The sequence below is a fragment of the Leuciscus leuciscus genome (assembly GCF_965113295.1).
Source record: "Leuciscus leuciscus genome assembly, chromosome: 1".
In the NCBI taxonomy this organism is placed as follows: domain Eukaryota; kingdom Metazoa; phylum Chordata; class Actinopteri; order Cypriniformes; family Leuciscidae; genus Leuciscus; species Leuciscus leuciscus.
Window position 1 is genome coordinate 50,317,979 of NC_138725.1, and position 19,414 is coordinate 50,337,392.

Genomic DNA, 19,414 nt, shown 5'->3' on the forward strand with positions numbered 1-19,414 from the left:
ATCTAATTGATGCTCATTTAACGACTCGCGCTTTAGTGGACATCACCTCCTCATAGAATGCATTGTGTGTTTGTTATATTAACCAGAGTATAAATGGACACAAACTGCCAGACCCGTTCTGCTCCATAAGGATCATAAACCTCCCATCAGAGGAATTTTCCCGCTTGGAAATTAGAGATGCACTGATACTAAATTTCTCCCGATAGTTTGATTTTTCTTACGGAAAAGAAATCTCTCCCAAATAATGCTGCAAACTATACAGGGAACCCTCTCACTTGGTACACTATAATATAAGAGTTTAAAATGAACAACAGAGCTATTATACTCAACTGCTATTTATTTCCAAATATAATATTTAGACTCAAATAAAAGCTGAAATGTTTGTATACAACTCAGTTACAGATGAGGTAGTTTTCATAAACACTTCACTGCAAATTTATTCAAACATATTATATGATATATATATGAAGAGTTTGGTTCCAAAACGCAACGCCATTTAAAACAGATTGAGAGTGACTCTTGAAGGACCAGCACCACATCCTCTTGTACCACTGTTTGAAGAATTCATCTTCCAGAATCTGACAGTAAGTTTTGGGAGTTCATTTTTAGTCCATCTCTGCAAAATGGACTTCAGGGTAGGAGATGGACTAAAAATGAACTCCCAAAACTTACTGTCAGATTCTGGAAGATGAATTCTTCAAACAGTGGTACAAGAGGATGTGGTGCTGGTCCTTCAAGAGTCACTCTCAATCTATCTGTCTATAAAGCCTATATATATATATATATATATATATATATATATATATATATATATATATATATATATATATATATATATATATATATATATATATCAGTCTTCATGTATTTTACTACACTTCAGCTTGTGATTCTTGTTAAGAGGGAGTACATTTTTAGGATTCTTTACCTAACCTAAGTCTTTGAGATCCTGACACCTTGCTCTTCTGGAGACTCCAGGTAGGTTGGAGTTCTGGAAAATGGTGGCACTGGAGATTAAATGGTTCCTGATGGTTTCACACTAAATTCTTCACCTTAATTCTTAATTCTTTTGCAGTTAACATGTGTCTTTTCTTCTCCAAAAAAAAAAAAAACATCCCCAAGTCAAACATTTCTAGTGACTGATCACATCTAAATTTTTCAAATAGTCTGACGTATTATTTCTCACTGAGCCAATGTTAACAGACTATTGCAACAAGAATTGCACGTGGGCCAATTTAAAAATTTAGATGTGACCAGTCACTAGAAAATTTTGACTTGGAGAGGTTAGATATTTTTTACAGTGCTCTGACTGAACAAGACAGCTCTATACGAAAACTTGAATACATACATACTACTGCCATCCATCCATCCATCCATCCATCCATCCATCCATCCATCCATCCATCCATCCAATTATGCTTTAAAATATAAAAAAAAAACGACAATAATTAAAAATGTAGGCAACATCATACATTTCATAAACACAAATATAATTTTGCTTACTTAATTTAGGCCAGTTATATTTTTACAAATTTCTGTTTTTCATAAATAGGTACAAACAAGCAATGATAGACAGGAGGAGGAGTTCATGCAAAACTATGATGTATATTTCCCATGACTTGCACTGTACCTTTGGAGTGTGTCGGTGTTCACTGACTGTATGTAGAGGTGAATCAATCAGCAATGACAACAATAATCAATTCACTCCTCTTATTCCTATTTGTACATGGTCTGTAACTCATTCTTAAATAATAATTTATGAATGCTTATATATTTTTTGCAAGTTTTACATTTTGCTCTCCTCTGTCTTCCACAGATATCCATTGTCAGACCTTCACTCAGTCTCAGGCTGAGGTAAAAAGACCTGGTGAATCTTTTCGGCTGGTCTGTACCGCCTCTGGATTTACATTCAGCGACTACCGGGCTGCTGTGGTGAGACAGGGTCACGGTAAAGGACTGGAATGGATTGCATACATCAGCACATCCAGTTCTCCTATCTACTATTCCCAGTCAGTCCAGGGAAGGTTCACAGTGTCCAGAGATGACTCCAGCAGTAAACTGTATCTACAGATGAACAGCCTCAAGACTGAAGACACTGCTGTGTATTACTGTGCTAGAGAGTCACTGTGAATGAGTTCAGGGTCAAAGCAATACAAAAACCACTTCCTTTCCTGTTGACTTCACTTATGATCCAGATGTACTGTTGCATTTCCAAGCAGTGGTGCTCGACAAGCAGTCTTATCGGACTGTTTTGAGCATCACTAAATTAACTTTAGTTTTTTCTTTGCTTACTTTTTATGTATGGATTTTGTGTGTGTGTGTGTGTGTGTGTGTGTGTGTGTAAAATATATGCCTATTGCATTGATCAAAGATAATAATTGACAGATATTTTTCAAATATATATTTATTTATTTTTGAAAAATAAATAAAATAAATAATACTTTTATTTTTGTTTTGTTTTTACAAAAACACAAACACAAGAACATATTTTAATGGTTAAGCTACCTTTAGACTGCTGATTTAGACCTGGTTTCACTGACAGGCCTTAGTTCAGTTAGGACATTTAAGTAGCTTTTTATAAACATACCTTATAAAAAAACATTACTGGTGTGCATCTTGAGATAAAATAATGGCAGTGACATATTTTAAGATATGTCAGTGCAAGTTGCTTTCTGTTAAAACAGCTCAAACATGAATTTTAGTCTGGCACTATATAGGCTTAAGCCTTGTCTGTGAAACCGGTGGGCAATATTTTAAGTAATGTAAGAATATATAATGTACTTCATCCATTATTCAAACACTTCTTTATGTAACTTGTCTGTCAGGAGTGTAATGAAAGTATTGGTAAAATAATTATCCTATAGACAACAGACTGTAACTAAAAATAACTTTTGAAGAATATTTTTTTAACTACAGCAGATTTATTTACCAATGCTTTTATTACACTTGAGAGATAAGATTATACCTTAACAAAACTTTAAAACAAACAAACAGTCTTAGAAGTTAAAAATGTCTTAAAGTGCTATAATGCATCTTTCCAGTTTTCTTCATGTTTATGTGGTCACAGATATTGTCATCTTTTGTGGAAAGCAATTATTACCAAATAAATGACCAATCACAAAATCTTGGACAACCGAAGAGCTGTATGCAAATTCAATACTTGCTCTCTATATAAAAGAAGAGTATCTGCTTTGTGCATCAGTAGGAGTAATAAAGCTGCATTCACTTCAAATCATGATCCTCTCATCAGCTCTTATACTGCTGACAGCAGCTGCATCCTGTGAGCTTCACTGATGGTTTATTTATACTAAGGGAATGAAATAAGCTTTATAACTGTTAACAGAAGTTTTGAGGCATAATTAATAACACATTCTTCCGTTGTTATTTTCAGGTGGTGTTAACTGTGTCGAGCTCACTCAACCTCCATCTTTGGTTGTGAAACCTCAAGAGTCATTCTCCATCTCCTGCAGGATTTCAGAATCAAGCTATTGTATTCACTGAATACGTCAACCCACTGGAAAAGCACTGGAATGGCTGGGATATCTTTGCAGTGGTGGTGGCAGTGATATTAAAGACTCCATAAAAAACAAGATCAGTTTCACACAGGACACGTCCAAAAACACAGTGTTTCTGCAGGGAAATAATTTTCAGGCTGAAGACACTGCTGTGTATTACTGTGCAAGACAGACACAGTGACTGAACAAGACACAGTTCTGTACAAAAACCTGAACACATCAATCAGATATACCATCCCTCATCACATATCCATCTATCAACACTTTTCATCAATAAAAAAAAAAAACCTTTAAAAATATAAAATAGCCATAATCATTTAACCTTTATGACATTTATGCAACTAATTTTTTTTGCTTACTTTATGTAGTACCATTATGCTCTTTCATTATGCATATGGTCTTCATTTATTATTTATTTGTGTATACAACATCCTGTTTTTCATACACATAGTTTTTCATCTGTCAAACAAGCATTGACAGACTGGAGGAGGAGTTCATGCAAAACTGTGATGTATATTTCTGCGTGTTCGTGTTCACTGACTGTATGTGGTTCCTGTAGACGAGAATCAAACAGCAATGACAACAATAATCAGTTCGATTATTGTCCTGATATTACTACTTTTACATGGTTTGTTAATTTCTAAATAATAACAATAATTTTAGAAAGCACACTACAACAGGTCATTTTTTTTTTTTTTTTTATAGTTTTACATCTTTCTCACTTTTTAGTCTTTTTTCTCTCTCTTCCACAGATATCCATTGTCAGACCTTCACTCAGTCTCAGGCTGAGGTAAAAAGACCAGGTGAATCTTTTCGGCTGGTCTGTACCGCCTCTGGATTTACATTCAGCAGCTCCTGGGCTGCTGTGGTGAGACAGGGTCACGGTAAAGGACTGGAATGGGTTGCAACTATTGGCACATCCAGTTCTCCTATCTACTATTCCCAGTCAGTCCAGGGAAGGTTCACAGTGTCCAGAGATGACTCCAGCAGTAAACTGTATCTACAGATGAACAGCCTCAAGACTGAAGACACTGCTGTGTATTACTGTGCTAGAGAGTTACTGTGAATGAGTTCAGGGTCAAAGCAATACAAAAACCACTTCCTTTCCTGTTGACTTCACTTATGATCCAGATGTACTGTTGTATTTCCAAGAGGTGGCACTCTTGCCACGCAGTCTTAGTTGCCTTTTTTGAGGATCACTCAATGAACTTTTGTCTTCTTGACCAAGATGAAAGTCTGAAGAAACATAAATAATTCTTCATACAACAGCAGCCTTAGAGTAGCTTCATCATAAAATCGGTTCTCGACTTTGTGTGTCACATGTATGCTCTGTTTCAGTGTAGTTTCTGTATTCCCTTTTTCCTTTGGGGCCGTTTACACGACACCGTTTTCAACTAACAACACGACAACACGTTTTAAGGGCCATTTGAAAATGCGTTTGAAAGTGCAAGTTTTTGAAAATGATACAGTTATCATCTCAGTGTAAACTACAAAAATGCAAATAGGCCTATGTGAAAACTGTGGCGCCATGCACATGTGTATTACGTGATTTTTGATTTACATGGTTGTGCATTCTTGTTGATCCTGTGTTTCCTACATGATTCTGTTGGATTTTGTAAATTACTGCTCGGATTCTCCTGCGTTGTGCGCTCATTACAGCCACCGATCTGTTACAGTGTGTTTATAAAAAGTATATTTAATAATTTATTTTGTAAAATATCAGTTAATTAACAGCTTTGATCAATGCAATAAGTGCCACAGGATATGTTTGCCCATTTATTTAAAAAGGAAAAAGATTAAAAGTAGGCTACACAAAAATTGTATTTCTGTAGTGCTGCGTTGAGATCTGTAAATTGTTCATGTGCTGAATAATGACAGATGGAATTTCTATAATTAGATTTATCATCCTTGTACTCATTTATAATAAGCAAAATAGACTTCAATGTTGTCATTTTTATTTAGGGACATTTTTATTTTAGGGTTGTCATTTTAATTTAATTTGTTCAATAAAAAGCATAGATGCAAATCTCCTTCCTTATGTAAACAGGAGCATACAGACACAATAAAGAGCTTTTCAAGTCCTGTGGTGGAGAGTCACAGGTCCCATCTGAGAGACTTCAGACAGATAGAATCATGTACTTTATATTATTGGTGATGATTTTATCTACTGCGCTCAGTGAGTATCAGAATCAACACTGTAACACTATACTGTTTTATTAATGTATTTCAGATGCTTGTCCTTTAAAATACAATCAGTCCAGGTTAATTTTGAGAGTGACAATGTGCATAACTCAATTCAATCAATGACAATATTTTTTAAATGGATATTCCCAGGTGGTAATTGCATTGAGTTGAATCAGCCTGCTCTAATGGTGGTAAAACCTGGGGAATCATTTTCCATCGGCTGCAAGATTTCAGGATATTCAGCGTCAGGAGGCTGTACCAACTGGATACGTCAACTGGAAAAGCGATGGAATGGATAGGCTGGTTCTGTAGTTCTGGTGATACAGGCACCAGCAACACAATGAAGAATAAGATCAGCTTCACAGCTGAAACTTCCAGCAACACAGTTTTCTTACGAGGTCAAAACTTTCAGACTGAGGACTCAGCGGTATATTATTGTGCACGGAAAACACAGTGCCACGAATTGTCTGGGGACATGTGCAATAATTCTTATATTTTCTCCATACCAGATTGTTTGGAAATACACAAACTGAATATAATACAAGTTTCTTGAATATTTCATTTATCATTTATTTGCATTTTATAATATGTCTTTCTTCAGGTGCTATGTGACTGCTGCATCATTAATCTACTTCTGCTGTTCAGCTTCAATCTTGGTACATTCGTGATCTCATGAGAATACGTGTGTATTTTTACGTAAAGTGTAATTCTACCATACGTACATTTACTTACGTTTTATACACACAGAAACGTATAATACTGACGTATTTACAGCACTAAAACGTAAAATATTTACGTATTAACAGCACAAAAACGTAAATTATTTACGTATGAACAACTCTACCGACGTACATATTTGTAGGCTACGTATTCTTATTTATGCATATTAAAATCGTGGCATTAATGTTTTGACTCTATTGCATTCAAATGTCTTATCAATTACGTTTTCAGTCGCATTTATTATTATTAAATGCAGTTTACTCAAGAAATAGGCTAATAACCATTCGCTCTGTTCGTGCCTTCTGCTGCAAACTCGTTTCGGAGGATTAGCCTACATGCAGTTACACAAGAATACACTTTAAAACCTTAAAAATACCTTATTTAATCGTTTAACCACTTTGTAATATTAAGTTTATTTACAGTGAGACACAAAATGCGTTTTCTCCAATAGAACAATAATACACCAAAACCCAACATAAATTCACAAAAGACATACATTTTATTAGCTTGATATTATAATCCAAATCTTTAGAATCCATACGTTTGCAAGAAAGAGATCCAAATTCAGCCCTTTATCCAGTGAGTGATCTTCATTTCCATTTCACAGGCTACCACAGCAGCGCAGTCCGTAACTGTCAAATTCCGCGCTCGTGATGAATTCAAATTCAAAAATTGCGCCCTCAAGAAGCGTTACGACATGTTTTACGGCAGTGATATCAAACGCTCATTGGCTCTCGCCACAGATTGCGACATGCCGTATTTCAGTCGGTAAACTACATTTGAAATGGAGAAGCGCGCGCGCCTTCACACAGAGCGAAGCCGGATTAACATTTTCATGGATTAATAACTTAAATTCTGCTCTGTACCTCATTCAAAACTATTATACTGAAAGAGAGGACTGTGACTGCAACACATCGTCATGTGAACGACTTTTGGTACCGGTTTTGACATTTTCGCAATAAATAAATTATTGTGATTACACGTATGTTGTAATTTTTCTTCATAATTGTAGCCTATGTAACGTTAGTTTTAAGAAATTGTTATGGGTAGGTTTAGGGGTAGGAGTAGGATTAGCTGCTAAAAAAATCTTTTAATGCTATATTGTTAATAAAATTGCCATTTCCCTACACATCTCTGTACGTTTTGTCCTTTTTATATTCTGTATAAAATGGGTAACGTTATGTTTAGCTTTGGGAGTGGGGTTAAGGGATCTTCCATTTATCTATAAAACGGTAAAAGGTAAATTATACAGATTTAATGATATGAAAGATTCGTTAATATTTTACGTTTTCTATCTTTGACAATGAGACCAGGCTGTATAAATGCATTTATGGATATACGTTGAATCTATACGTATTTTAAGTTGTAATACGTAAATATAGATACGTATCGAACCTGAAATAACGTCCATATGATACGTAAAAGTCACTATAATACGTAAATATATATACGAATTGGATCGTTTTTATTTACGTCTAAATATGTACGTTTCGTGTGTGAGATCAGGCTGTTGCATTAGACATTTTGCACTATTTGGTGCAGACAGAACTGCATGTGTATCTGTGTTCTACAAACCCAGTAAACTTAATAAATTACTTCATAAATTCAAAAATCACACTCCTACATTTTTTGATCACTGGCAATCATCTGGCATCATACACTCTCCTTAAAGGATTTTGCAGGCGCTAACCTTTTAGAGGTTCCCATCATGGGATAATTTTGGATGTCATTTTAATGCATACATTTTTTTTATATATATAATTACATTTTATGAATTAAACAGCTCATGAACGTACTTTATCAATTTTTATTTAATAATCTCCTTATATAGAACCTTTTTGGATTAAAAAGTTCTTTAAAATTGAGTGAAGCACTGTTATAGGGTTCTATGAAACCCACAGTTTGCGTTTGAATGGCAGCACAGGTTAACAGCTGTGTATCATCAAGAGCCCTGAAGTTTAACTTCACATGGAAAGAAATTAGAAGGAATTTGCAACTATACAGCAAATAGTTCAGTGTTTTGAATAAAAAAATAAAAAAACACACAATTCTCACTAGATACAAAATACAGAATTTTGGACATGCAACTTTGTGTGAACCATGTGAAATTCTTGAGGAACTTGAGGATTTTACAGTTCTCCATAAAATGATTGATGAATATTTCTACCTACACTTATTTTACCAATACTTTCATTAGACACTGGAATCAGATGAACCCAACAGACAAGTTAAAATATATGTTTATTAAACAATCTTAAATGTTAACAAAATGCATTAAAGTGCTTATAATCTGTCTTTCATGTTTCCCTCATCTGTTTATTTGGTCACATATGTTGTTATTTTATGTGGAAAGCAACTATACCAAATAAATGACAATCGCAACATCTTGGACAACTGAAGAGCTGAATGCAATTTTTCTACTTGTTCTTTATACAAAAGAGAAGTATCTACTTTGTAGATCTATAGGAGTAATAAAGCTGCGTTCACTTCAAATCATGATCCTCTCATTAGCTCTTACACTGCTTGCATGAGCTTCACTGATAATTTATTTAAATTCTAAAGCAATAAAATGGGCTTCATAACTTACATTTACATTTCATCATTTAGCAGGCACTTTTTATTCAAATGAGGAGAACAATAGAAGTGACCAAACCAACAATAGGGTAACAATATATAATTGCTGTGACAGTTTGCTCAGTATACATTTAGCAAGGTGTTATTTATTTATTATTATTAAATAGATATATAGAATAGTTAGTGTTAGTATTAATGGGTCTAGTGTTGACGAGAACCTTAAGAGTCATTCTCCATCTCCTGCAGGATTTCAGAATCAAGCTATTGCATTCACTGGATACGTCAACCCACTGGAAAAGCACTGGAATGGCTGGGATATCTTTGCAGTGGTGGTAGCAGTGATATTAAATACTCAATAAAAACAAGATCAGTTTCACGCAGGACACACATATATATTATATTACAAATTTCTGTTTTTCATAAACAAAGGTAACAAGCAATGAAAGACTGGGGGAGGAGTTTATGCAAAACTGTGATGCATATTTCCCATAAGTGCTTTGTACCATGGAGTGTGTCTGTGTTCACTGACTGTATGTGGTTCCTAGAGGAGCAGCAATAATCAGCAATGACATCAATAATCAGTTCAATTCTGATATTTCTGTTTTTACATGGTCTGTAACTCATTCATAAATAATAATTTATCAATGCATATTTAATTTTAGCAAGTTTACATTTTGCTGACTCTTAAGTTTTTTTTCTCTCTCTTCCACAGATATCCATTGTCAGACCTTCACTCAGTCTCAGGCTGAGGTAAAAAGACCTGGTGAATCTTTTCGGCTGGTCTGTACCGCCTCTGGATTTACATTCAGCGACTACTGGGCTGCTGTGGTGAGACAGGGTCACGGTAAAGGCCTGGAATGGGTTGCAACTATTGGCACATCCAATCAGATCTACTATTCCCAGTCAGTCCAGGGAAGGTTCACAGTGTCCAGAGATGACTCCAGCAGTAAACTGTATCTACAGATGAACAGCCTCAAGACTGAAGACACTGCTGTGTATTACTGTGCTAGAGAGTCACTGTGAATGAGTTCAGGGTCAAAGCAATACAAAAACCACTTCCTTTCCTGTTGACTTCACTTATGATCCAGATGTACTGTTGCATTTCCAAGCAGTGGCGCTCGACAAGCAGTCTTATCGGACTGTTTTGAGCATCACTAAATTAACTTTTGTTTTTTTCTTTGCTTTCTTTTTATGTATGGATTTTGTGTGTGTGTAAAATCTATATACGCCTATTGCATTGATCAAAGATGATTATTTTCAGATAATTTTCACAAATAAATAAAAAAAAAAAAAAAAATAAAAGAGTCAAAGAAACAAAGAAAAACCTTTTGTTTTTGTTTTGTTTTTACAAACACACAAACACAAGAACATATTTTAATGGTTAAGCTACCTTAAGACTGCTGATTTAGACTTGGTTTCACAGACAGGGCTTAGATTAAGCCAGGGGCCCGTTCTTCGTACGTTGCTTAGAACATCCGAGATCAAATGAGACATCCAAGATGATATCATCGTGGTAATCATGATCTGGCTAATTAGGTTCTTCGAACACACCTGCCAGTTATGATTAGTATCGCTGGATTGAGTTAGTGAGATAATTGCGCGTTCATGCGCTGGTTTAAAAGGGGATATGTATCGATAGTAGAAACAATGATCAGCAACGCTGCTATTGGCTGCTCAGCGTGGCCAAAGGGCGCGCTCAGTTTTTCTCCTCACGGCCCATTCACACCGGCCGCCGAAGCGACGCCGAAGCGGCGCGGAACGGAGGCCGCTTCCTTTCGGCGCCCATGTTAACCTATGGTGTCGTTCACACCAGACGCGGAGCGCCGCGGCCGGCCCGCGCCGTGGAGCGCCAGTTTCGGCGTCTGGTCTATTTTTTGCGCGAGCCGCGAGTGATTCGCGTCCATTCCGGCAGGAAGTCACACCAAGAAACACGAGACATCCGGTCAGTTGTCAAAATATAAGCAATTTTCAAATTAAAATACCGCGAGTATTAACAAAAAGTATTAATACAAGAAGTGTACAAACTTCTTGGTTACAGAAACATGGTGTATTCATTTTATGAGGTTATTTACTTACCCATGATGTAAAAAAATGGCTCTGAATAAACAACAACTGAGCAGAAGCGCTTGTCGACCGCCGCGGAGAATACGCGTCTAGTGTGAACAGGCAGGCGCCGGACCGCGCGTGATTTTCCGTTCCGCGACGCTTCCGCATCCGGTGTGAACCAGGGGTCAGCAGAGCAAGAACTAATAGTCCAAGTTTATTCGGAATTTTAATGTTTAATTAAAACGCCAGGGAACACCTCAAAGTCTGCAAAAGCCAGGAGAGAGGGCTGGCAAAAAGTAGCAGACAATTTAAATCCGTTAGAAGTGGCCATGTTAGATGTATTTTATCACGTTATTAGCCTATATATTTGTATTTTAATAATTACATAATTACTTTGTTCATTGTAATGTCAGAGTCACCACACTAGAACATCAAAACAAATAAAAGTGAAGTACAAAAATATTCTACATAATGGTAATTTTTAGTTAGCCTATATTATAGTCTCTTTTATAAAAGGCACTGTTAAATAAATGGTTGTCTGTTAATAAAAGCAACCAAGAAAAAGGCAAAAAAAGAAAAAGAAAAAGATCTTAGTAGCCTACACTGTAAAATAATTTTTGCTGCATTAAATTAAGGCCGTATAGTCATTTCAACTGTTAAATCTTGAGTAATGATGAATTGCTTTTAACTTATGTTAATGTAAAAATATTTTTTTATTTTTTATCCTCTTTTGTGCACCTTTACATAATACACCAACACTTGTATCTGTTCCCAATAAAGTGGTGGCTGAAATATGTGCAGTAAGTGGACATTTTCTAACTTTCCAAAGTAAAGAAAGTATAATACTTTGTAATGTCCATTTGTTTCCATTGCACTGGACAGTGAATAAACCCTCTCAGATAACTGTCATATGGATGAACTAGCCTACCTGCAAGTGCATAAATAACTTTACTTAATTTATACTTGTATGCTTTATGGCTGCAATATAAGTTGCAGGATTCCACATCTACAGAAAGGCCTACAGAAGAGTCTGCACAGACAGAGGAGACATACAGTAGGCCTACAGGTGGGCAGTGTATAGCCAACTTTTCCTTTTTATTTGTTGCATGAGGCATGTGTCTAATATCTGATGTTGCAGGCATTTGAACACTGGCTTTTCTTTACAAAGAACAATTGAAATAAAACTCAAGGAACTAAGCATATTTGTCTTTTATTAAACATTTAATGAAAAGTGTTTGGTTTTTTTTGGCAATGTTGTGTAATATGGCACATGCAACAATGTCACAGGCCCTGTCAGGTGTGCAACCCTCAGACTTATCAGACACTGAAATCTTCCCTTTAAGTTCATTTCATTGTGCCCTTGTCCTGGCTGGAGCTGCATTGTAACTGGTTTGGGTCAGGGAATGGGGTCATAAAACACCTGTCTGCAGGCAGGAACATGTCATAACCACCTATGGAAAAATGCAGTTCTGTTAGGATCAGCATAAGTGTATGTAATACAGTGAGGTTGATATTTAATTGTGGAACTTTCCTTACCACTTTCAATAAATGTGAATCTCTGAAAATTCTTAAGTCATGCACAGATCCTGGCCATTTTGCTTTCACATTTGTGATATGGAAGATTTTAGTCAACTGCCTTTTTTTTAAAATTTGATATAATATTACTAATCTGGAATATTAAGAATCACAATAGTAACTGGGCTGCACATTTACATTGTGAATCCCCTTTCTGTTCACATAATCCCCTTCATTGAGGCCTTGATGGCAGCCTATGGTCTAGCTATATATGGTACCAGTCACGTTAGTGAAGCCTGAGTGACATATCTGTAATCGGCATGGTCATGATTGCATGATCTTCATAAAAAGCTAAAAAAAAGCCTAAAAAAAATGCTTTACAACATTGGGTCTTAAGTGGCTTGGAAATGCCACAAAAAAACTAAAACTGTTTTTTAAACCTAAAAGCGCCGGGTAAACTCCGAATGACACGACAGACAGCACTTTCCATCAAGTTCTCTGCATCTCCAATAGTGTAAAGGAAAGAGACGCAAATAATCTTAGGGCAATGCAAACGTCTCAGGTTACGACTGTAACCTATGTTCCCTGAGAACAGGGAACGAGACACTACGTCAGAATGACGCTATGGGGAACGCCTCAGGCGTGACAGGTGTCTGAAATCAAATATCAACTCACGGCAATCATGTTGACCGGTGACAGCCCGTGAATCATCAGCTTGATTGATTAACGCGCGACCAGGATGTATAAAAGGGAGCCTTGAAAACATGACAACATCCTATCGTCTGAAGGGACTGTTGCAGGCAGGCCCCGAGGCATGGCAGGAAGACGTAGTGTCTCGTTCCCTGTTCTCAGGGAACATAGGTTACAGTCGTAACCTGAGACGTTCCCTTTCGAAAGGGAACTCTACACTACGTCAGAATGACGCTATGGGGAACGATATACCAACGCCACCATGCTAAGGGGAGTGCATGCCCTCAGGTCACACTGGGCTGTCAGTGACAGCATTCCCTACGGTCATAGCCCAAGCTAAAGGATACCACAGCAAAACCTCCACAGATTTAAAGGAAGGTCTACCTGGGCCAGCTCAAAGGCCTAGGACCACAATTCAAAAACTAGAAAGGGTCCCCTTCTAGGGAATGTGGCTAGGGGACCCGAGGGAACCCCAGCCAGTCACTATTCAGGGGAACGTGCCACCTGAAATGCCACCAGGCAGGCCTGACCTGGTGTCACTACATAAGACACTAAGTCTGGCCACTTCCTGTCTGTCCGAAGACAGAGCCTCTGGACACTTGCCTTAGAAAGGCATCCAACCCAAGGGACTGCGAAGCAGGCAGTGAACCACTCAGCCCGGATCTCAGAGACGGGACATCCTGGAGAGTATGACTCAGCATAGTGCTTTACAACCCTTGCCAGCGAGGGGAGTTTCTCTACTCGATCCACGGATCTACCCAGTGTTTGTATTTCAAAACACTGAGGAGGTCTTTGAGGACCTAGGACTGAAATGCGGGATATCCCGGAGAGTATAACTCAGCATAGTGCTTTACAACCCTTGCCAGCGAGGGGAGTTTCTCTACTCGATCCACGGATCTACCCAGTGTTTGTGTTTCAAACCACTGAGGAGGCCTGTGAGGGCCTAAGGAAGTTCATGAGAGTTCACTTACAGAGAGGCCTGGAGAGGCCTACTACCTGTTACCAGAAGACCACCTTAAGTGGAAACTCAAAATATGTTGGAACTAAACTCCAGGGAGGCCTGGAGAGGCCTACAACCTGAAAACCATGCTGAGTGAAAACACATACAGTATGAGTTAGCTCAACTTCAGGAAGGCCTGGTGAGGCCTCTGACCTGATAACCACAACATGTGGGTTAGCTATATTCAGGAAGGCCTGGTGAGGCCTATAACCTGATAACCACTGTATGTGGGTGCTTATACTCAGGAGAGCCTATTGAGGCCTCTGACCCTTTCGGGGGGGACCAAAAACGACCCCCATGCCAGGGAGGCTATCACACTTAATGCTGAAGCCAACAACCTGTTTAGTACCTAAAGGAAGCGGCAGCCTCCACAGGACGACTAGAGAGCAGAGGAAGCCTGCACATTTACACCAACATGGTCTCCAGAACTTATTCTCAAAGTGAAAAGTTCATAATACAGAGCTCAGACAGAGAAAGGCTAAAAACAACTCTCCAATATTGAGAGGGCCCTTATTCTAAACTACTGCCTGCAATACCGTTTGCATGAAAGCCTCAGCAGGATGACTCTCGAAAGAGAGGAGGCCTGACATGCTAGAATATAACTACTGCACTCTCTTAGGGAGTGAAGCCGAACTGTATATACGGAGGCCTCAGCAGGATGACTCTCAAAGGAGAGGAAGCCTAACACATTTCTAGCAACCATAATCAAAGCTCAGGAAGCGAAGGGCTTGAAACACCTCCTCAGAGAGGGAGGGCCCACTTCTCAGACTTCAACTCAAATGCTGCTTGTATGGAGACCTCAACAGGATGACTCTCAAAGAGAGGAAGCCTGACACATGCTAGAGTATAAACCAAAAACAGCCAACTGTATATATGGAGGCCTCAACAGGATGACTCTCGAAAGAGAGGAGGCCTGGCACATATATCTAACCATAAACAGCCAAACTATGTATATGGTGGCCTCAGCAGGAAGACTCTCAGTGGAGAGAAGGCCTGACACATATCTAACCATAGACAGCTTAACTATGTATATGGTAGCCTCAGCAGGAAGACTCTCAATGGAGAGGAGGCCTAACACAATCTAACCATAGACAGCTTAACTATGAATATGGTGACCTCAGCAGGAAGACTCTCAGTGGAGAGGAGGCCTGACACATATCTAACCACAGACAGCTTAACTATGAATATGGTAGCCTCAGCAGGAAGACTCTCAATGGAGAGGAGGCCTGACACATATCTAACCATAGACAGCTTAACTATGTATATGGTGGCCTCAGCAGGAAGACTCTCAGTGGAGAGGAGGCCTGACACATATCTAACCATAGACAGCTTAACTATGTATATGGTGGCCTCAGCAGGAAGACTCTCAGTGGAGAGGAGGCCTGACACATATCTAACCATAGACAGCCTAACTATGTATATGGTGGCCTCAGCAGGAAGACTCTCAGTGGAGAGGAGGCCTGACACATATCTGACCATAGACAGCTTAGCTATGTATATGGTGGCCTCAGCAGGAAGACTCTCAATGGAGAGGAGGCCTAACACATATCTAACCATAGACAGCTTAACTATGTATATGGTGGCCTCAGCAGGAAGACTCTCAGTGGAGAGGAGGCCTGACACATATCTGACCATAGACAGCTTAGCTATGTATATGGTGGCCTCAGCAGGAATACTCTCAATGGAGAGGAGGCCTAACACATATCTAACCATAGACAGCTTAACTATGAATATGGAGGCCTCAGCAGGAAGACTCTCAGTGGAGAGGAGGCCTGACACACATCCTTATGATGGCCACTGTATCTATGGAGGCCTCAACAGAATGACTCTCGAAGGAGAGGAGGCCTAACACATATAGCTAGGCCACTTCTAAAACTCCATCTACAAAGCTGTTGGCATGGAGGCCTCAACAGGATGACTCTTGAATAAGAGGAGGCCTAACACATATGACTGTATATATATGGAGGTCTCAGCAGGATGACTCTCAATGGAGAGGAAACCAACACACATACCTATGATAACTAGCTTATTTACTACCAGAGCTCAGGGAGCGAAGGGCCTAAAGCACCTTCCCCAGAGAGGGAGGGGCCACCTCTCAGCTCCACCTGCAAAGCTGGTTGCATGGGGCCTTAATAGGATGACTCTCAATTGAGAAGCGGCCTACCACATGCTACAGACTTAACTATGTATACGGAGGCTTCAACAGGATGACTCTCTAAGGAGAGGAGGCCTGGCACATATATCAGAGCTTCAAGGAGTGAAGGGCCTGAATCACCTCCCCAGAGGGGGAGGGGCCACTTCTAAGACTCTACCTGCAACATCTGTACACATGGAAGCCTCAGCAGGATGACTCTCGAAGGAGAGGAGGCCTGACAGATAGTAGGACCATCAGAGCTCATGGAGTGAAGGGCCTAAGGCACCCCCTCAGAGAGGGAGGGGCCACTCCTCAACTCCGACTGTAATGCTGTTTGCATGGAGGCCTCAGCAGGATAACTCTCGAAGGAGAGGAAGCCTGACACATGCTAGAGTACAGACCAAAACTGCCGAACTATATAGTTGGAACATGTATTTATGGAGGCCTCAGCAGAATGACTCTCCAAGGAGAGGAGGCCTGCCACAGGATGTGGGAGCTCATATTCAGGAAGGCCTGGTGAAGCCTCTGACCTGATAACCTGAACACCACATAATTATTTATTTATTTTTTTTGGGGGGGGGAAATACTCCTTGACAGTCACTCTATACAGGAGACGCGGTCTGTAAGAGAAACAAACAAAAGAAAATGTTATTTGCGCACAAAAACATTTTACAAAAAGACCAGACAGTACACCTGCAGTGTATCATTCTAATTCCTCAGAATTAAATGCAGCCAAAAACACTGGATAAGTGAAACACGGTCTGGATGGTAGGCTGAATTAAAATATCTAACTTCTTAAAGTCAGATAAAATTCCATCATTTTAATTCCATAGAATTAAATGCAGCCATAATCACCAGACAATACTGTTTTAATTATTATTATTATTTATGGTCTCATAATCTACACACTGCCTAGGCAAACGCGAGATTCGAGCCGTAAAATATATTTGGCTTTCATCCCTCGAGAAGAAAGTCAACAGGTGCTAGGTTGAAACATCCGAAAGTGCACGGATGCACGCGCGCAGAGATATTTTCAATGAACACTGCCAGCACCCTCAGGAGCTGGCTGTGAATGCCTCGCACCCAACAGTATTATTTCACAGATCGCGTGCACCATAGGGCTCAAATGCTGACCCTCCTCCCTCGAAAAAAAGGGTCAGACGAGAGCGGAGCGTTTCTTCAAATGAAACACGCTCACAGTTTGCACAAGAGGCTCTCTCGAGAGCCGTGCGTGCTCTTAATGCCTCTTCAAAGCGATATTCTCTTAAACAGACAAACAGTCCCTGAAGACGAAAAGATGTTGTCATGTTTTCAAGGCTCCCTTTTATACATCCTGGTCGCGCGTTAATCAATCAAGCTGATGATTCACGGGCTGTCACCGGTCAACATGATTGCCGTGAGTTGATATTTGATTTCAGACACCTGTCACGCCTGAGGCGTTCCCCATAGCGTCATTCTGACGTAGTGTAGAGTTCCCTTTCGAAAGGGAACAGTTTGTGCTGTAGTTAAAGCCCGACTCCGACAAGTCGAAAATAAATGTGCGTTTCCAACAAATGAATAATGTAAACGACAATCTCACGAGTTACGAGAAAAAAAGATATATCTCTGAAAGTGCACTATCACGCTGCGCTGGACTTCCCGTATCAGCTCCGCTTATGAAGCCGCAGTCTAATCCTGTTACCATGAAATAAGCCTGCTCGCGAGCAGGTTTAAGATTGCGCACCTGTTGCTATGACAGCAAGTTCAGGATGAGCGTTGAAGAACCAAACAATCCAAGATCATGCCTAATCGCCAACAATCAAATCCAGCTAAGTGAGTTAGCGACGTACGAAGAACGGGCCCCCGGATAAGGCCTTAGTTCAGTTAGGACATTTAAGTAGCTTTTATAAACATGCCTTATAAAGAAACATTACTGATGTGCATCTCAGTAGGAGGGAGCACAGGCTCAGCTCCCTCCTACTTCCACTCACTCCTACGAGCCTACATCCCTACCAGAAGCCTATGATCGAGCGACGTCTCGTGATTCCATCACAGAAAGCCATAAAATCACTTTCCAGAACATTCTCATTCACGGTTCCATGCTGGTGGAATGCTCTCCCCACCCTCATCCGGAATGCAGAATCCCTGACAATATAGACAAAAGACAGCTGAAAACCCATCTCTTCCGTGAGCACTTAACCTCATAAAAAACAAGCAAAAAAGATTATACCTTAACACAACTTTAAAACAAACAAACAGTCTTAGAAGTTAAAAAAATGTCTTAAAGTGCTATAATGCATCTTTCCAGTTTTCTTCATGTTTATGTGGTCACAGATGTTGTCATCTTTTGTGGAAAGCAATTATTATCTACCAAATAAATGACCAACCACAAAATCTTGGACAACCGAAGAGCTGTATGCAAATTCAATACTTGCTCTCTATATAAAAGAAGAGTATCTGCTTTGTGCATCAGTAGGAGTAATAAAGCTGCATTCACTTCAAATCATGATCCTCTCATCAGCTCTTATACTGCTGACAGCAGCTGCATCCTGTGAGCTTCACTGATGGTTTATTTATACTAAGGGAATGAAATAAGCTTTATAACTGTTAACAGAAGTTTTGAGGCATAATTAATAACACATTCTTCCGTTGTTATTTTCAGGTGGTGTTAACTGTGTCGAGCTCACTCAACCTCCATCTTTGGTTGTGAAACCTCAAGAGTCATTCTCCATCTCCTGCAGGATTTCAGAATCAAGCTATTGTATTCACTGAATACGTCAACCCACTGGAAAAGCACTGGAATGGCTGGGATATCTTTGCAGTGGTGGTGGCAGTGATATTAAAGACTCCATAAAAAACAAGATCAGTTTCACACAGGACACGTCCAAAAACACAGTGTTTCTACAGGGAAATAATTTTCAGGCTGAAGACACTGCTGTGTATTACTGTGCAAGACAGACACAGTGACTGAACAAGACACAGTTCTGTACAAAAACCTGAACACATCAATCAGATATACCATCCCTCATCACATATCCATCTATCCACACTTTTCAC

The 19,414-nt window shown here is 39.3% G+C and overlaps 1 long non-coding RNA gene across 1 annotated transcript; it reads left to right on the forward strand.

Moving 5' to 3' along the window:
- Positions 1-1,608: 1,608 nt before the first annotated feature.
- LOC309476178 lies at positions 1,609-18,928 on the forward strand. The gene is made up of 5 exons (XR_014197950.1): positions 1,609-1,729; positions 1,817-3,280; positions 3,392-4,143; positions 4,268-5,190; positions 18,914-18,928. It is a non-coding gene; the product is annotated as an uncharacterized lncRNA (long non-coding RNA).
- Positions 18,929-19,414: the final 486 nt, after the last annotated feature.